Source organism: Pseudophryne corroboree, unplaced genomic scaffold, assembly GCF_028390025.1.
Source record: "Pseudophryne corroboree isolate aPseCor3 unplaced genomic scaffold, aPseCor3.hap2 scaffold_1362, whole genome shotgun sequence".
NCBI classification, from domain to species: Eukaryota; Metazoa; Chordata; class Amphibia; order Anura; family Myobatrachidae; genus Pseudophryne; species Pseudophryne corroboree.
Genome location: NW_026967988.1, coordinates 134777 through 138818, shown reverse-complemented (window position 1 = coordinate 138818; position 4042 = coordinate 134777). Strand labels below are relative to the sequence as shown.

General features: G+C 46.4%; 1 non-coding gene and 1 pseudogene across 1 annotated transcript; both read right to left on the bottom strand.

Moving 5' to 3' along the window:
* Nucleotides 1-2987: 2987 nt before the first annotated feature.
* On the bottom strand, nt 2988-3142 carry LOC134995076 (U1 spliceosomal RNA; annotated as a pseudogene).
* A 152-nt stretch (nt 3143-3294) lies between these two features.
* On the bottom strand, nt 3295-3458 carry LOC134995074 (U1 spliceosomal RNA). Its single transcript, XR_010197961.1, has one exon. It is a non-coding gene; the product is annotated as a U1 spliceosomal RNA (small nuclear RNA).
* Nucleotides 3459-4042: the final 584 nt, after the last annotated feature.

Below are 4042 nucleotides of genomic sequence, written 5' to 3'. Positions count from 1 at the left end.
TTATATGCATTATCCGGGCCAGAAACTGCGGCTATGAATGATTATGTAAAGGAGAGCCTTGAGAAAGGATTTATTAGACCATCAAAATCTCCTTTAAGTGCAGGCTTCTTCTTTGTGGAGAAAAAGGATGGCTCGCTTAGACCTTGCATTGATTTTAGAGCCCTGAATAAGATCTCAGTTAAAAACACCTATCCTTTGCCGTTGATTTCTGTACTCTTTGATCAGTTACGTTCTGCTGTGATTTTTTCTAAAATTGACCTTAGAGGAGCGTACAACCTCATCCGAATTAAATCTGGAGATGAGTGGAAAACGGCCTTCAGTACTCAGTCGGGTCACTACGAATACCTGGTGATGCCGTTCGGCCTGTCCAATGCTCCGGCAGTTTTTCAAGACCTCATTAACGATGTGCTCCGTGACTTCCTAGGGAAATTCGTGGTCGTTTACTTAGACGACATCCTGATTTTTTCTAAATCAATGGAACAACATGTTACCCAGGTGCGTCTGGTTCTTCAAAAGTTATGTGAGAATCATTTATATGCCAAGCTGGAGAAGTGTGAGTTTCATGTCACGGAAGTATCTTTTTTAGGGTACATAATTTCCCCTCAGGGATTTTCCATGGAACCAAAGAAACTCCAGGCCATCCTTAGTTGGGCGCAACCCACCAATTTAAAAGCAATTAAGCGTTTTTTAGGGTTTGCGAATTATTATAGGAGGTTCATTCATTCTTTTTCTGACCTGGTTGCTCCCATTGTAGCTCTGACAAAGAAAGGAGCGGATCCTACCAACTGGTCGCATGAAGCTGAGTTGTCCTTCCGGGCCTTGAAACAAGCCTTTGTCTCGGCTCCAGTCCTCAGACATCCTAATCCGGAATTGCCCTTTGTGGTGGAGGTTGATGCCTTGGAGGTTGGAGTGGGGGCTATCCTTTCTCAAAAGGATCCGGAGTCTCTGGAGTTACATCCTTGTGCCTTTATGTCCAGGAAATTCTCCTCCGCTGAATCCAACTATGACGTTGGTAATCGGGAGTTACTGGCGGTAAAATGGGCTTTCGAGGAGTGGAGGCATTGGCTGGAGGGAGCAAAACATACTATTTCGGTATTGACTGACCATAAGAACCTGCAATACATTGAATCGGCTAAGCGGCTTAATGCCCGGCAGGCACGTTGGGCATTATTTTTTACGCGTTTCAAATTTATAATCACTTTCAGGCCTGGTTCCAAGAATACTAAGGCTGATGCCCTGTCACATAGCTTTCTTCCGGTTCACAATAACAATCCTGTTACCCCCATACTTCCATCTTCGGTCATCTGGGCGGGCCTCACACAAGATTTATTTACCCAGTTAAAACAGCTTCAACACCAAGCTCCTAGAATTACTCCTGCTGGTCGTCTTTACGTCCCTGAGTTTTTGAGAGTTACTGTTTTAACGGAATTCCATGATAACAAAGTTTCAGGGCATCCAGGAGTCTCTAAGACATTGGAGTTAGTCTCTCGCTCAGTATGGTGGCCTGGTCTTTCTAAAGACGTCAAGGAATTTGTTTATTCATGTCAGGTTTGTGCACAGCATAAGGTTCCCCGTTCCTTGCCCATCGGGCAACTTATGCCCTTAAATGTTCCTCTCAGGCCATGGTCTCATATTTCTATGGATTTTGTGGTTGACCTTCCCCTTTCAGCCGGATTCCGAGTCATATGGGTGGTAGTGGACCGTTTTAGTAAAATGGCTCATTTTATTGCTCTTCCCCGATTGCCTTCTGCCCAAGGGTTGGCAGTTTTGTTTCTCCGCCATGTATTCAGGCTTCATGGGTTGCCTACTGATATTGTTTCTGATCGGGGTCCACAATTCATCGCACAATTCTGGAAATGTTTTTGTGCCTCATTGAAGATGAAATTGTCGTTAACATCCGGTTACCACCCACAATCCAACGGGCAAACCGAACGAGTTAACCAATCATTGAAACAATATTTGCGCTTGTATTCAGCCAAACTCCAGAATGATTGGTCCGAGTTTCTTCCGTTGGCTGAATTTGCTTACAATAATTCTTGTCATTCCTCCACTAAAGAGTCTCCATTCTTTTCAGTTTTTGGTTTTCACCCCAGAGCTAATTCTTTTTTTCATCATTCCTCAGTCTCCTCGCTTACCTTAACCTCCCATCTCAGAGCCATTTGGAAAAAGGTGCACCTTGCTCTCAGAAAAGCGGCCTTTCGAGAGAAGAAATTTTCTGACAGGCTCCGACGTCCTTGCACTTTTAAGGTGGGAGATAGGGTGTGGTTGTCGACTCGCAACATCAGGCTTCGACAATCCTCAGCTAGACTGGGACCCAAATTTATTGGGCCATTTCTTATTATTAAAAGAGTCAACCCAGTTGCCTTTCGGTTACGTTTACCAAGATCTCTCCGGATTGGAAATACGTTTCATTGTTCCCTGTTGAAACAATACGTTTCTTCCAGTAGATTTCCTCGGAAGATCTCTCAGGGTAGATCTCCAGTAGATGTACAGGGACAACAGGAGTTCTTGGTAGAGAAGGTTCTCGATTCCAAATTGTCCCGGGATCGGCTGTATTTTCTGGTTCACTGGAAAGGCTATGGTCCGGAGGAAAGGTCTTGGGTCCTGGATAAGGATCTTCATGCCCCGAGGCTCAAGAGGGCATTTTTTCGGGAATTTCCTCAGAAACCTGGCTTTAGGGGTTCCTTGACCCCTCCTCAAGGGGGGGGTACTGTTTGGCGCCGGGGTCCGCTTGATGGTCTGCGCGGCCCGGCGCCTAGCAACTAGAGATGCCGTGCACGTACAGCCGCCGGCTCCCTAGCAACGCTAGACGCCGGGCGCGCTGAGCCGCACGGACCCTAGCAACGGGGACGCCACTGGCGGACCGCATTCCCCGTTGCTAGGCTTTAGGAAATTAAGATATTCACCTGCTCTCTGGCCGTGCAGCAAGGCAGCTGCATGGCATTTATTCTAATCAGCCATTAGCATTAGAGACCTGAGACAAAGAGATCTGAATTATATGAGAGCCGACCAGAGGAAACACAAATTATGCAGTCAAGTGTCCCACATTTGGGGAAATCGCAGATGCAGCACACCCAGAGTGCAATGGGTGAGCCTTGCCCTGGGAGAAGCACCTTCCTGATCATACCTGGCAGGTAAGTAGGAGTTGGGCAAGAGCTGAGGAGGGTCGCTGCTCGGGCACCCCCCTGTCAAGTGAAGGAGATCCAACTGAGGCAGCACAAGAGAACTCTCGAAAGAAGAACAAGGCTAGAGGAAGATCTGAGACACAGAAATCTGGCTTTTACCAGAGCTGACCAGAGGAAAGCACAAACACAGTCCCCCACTACCACAAATAATGCAGTCGAGTTTCCCACATTTGGGGAAATCACAGGGGTCAGCATACCCAGAATGCAATGAATGAACCTCACCCTGGGAGAACAATCTTCATGACCATGGTATCTCCTATGCAAAATAAGTATGATTTGGGATAGGGCTGGGGAGGGCCGCTGCTCAGGCACATCTCTGTCAAGTAAAGGAGATTCAACTGAGGCAGCACAACCTAACCGTGGTTTTTTTTTCATTCTTTATACCGTCATAGTGTCATACTAGTTGTTACGAGTATACTACTATCTCTTTATCAACCAGTGTACAGTGCGGTAGTTCACGGCTGTGGTTACCTCTGTGTCGGCAGTCGGCAGGCAGTCCGTCCATCCATAATTGTATTATAATATATACCACCTAACCGTGGTTTTTTTTTCATTCTTTATACCGTCATAGTCAGTCATACTAGTTGTTACGAGTATACTACTATCTCTTTATCAACCAGTGTACAGTGCGGTAGTTCACGGCTGTGGCTACCTCTGTGTCGGAACTCGGCAGGCAGTCCGTCCATCCATAATTGTATTACAATATATACCACCTAACCGTGGTTTTTTTTTCATTCTTTATACCGTCATAGTCAGTCATACTAGTTGTTACGAGTATACTACTATCTCTTTATCAACCAGTGTACAGTGCGGTAGTTCACGGCTGTGGCTACCTCTGTGTCGGAACTCGGCAGGCA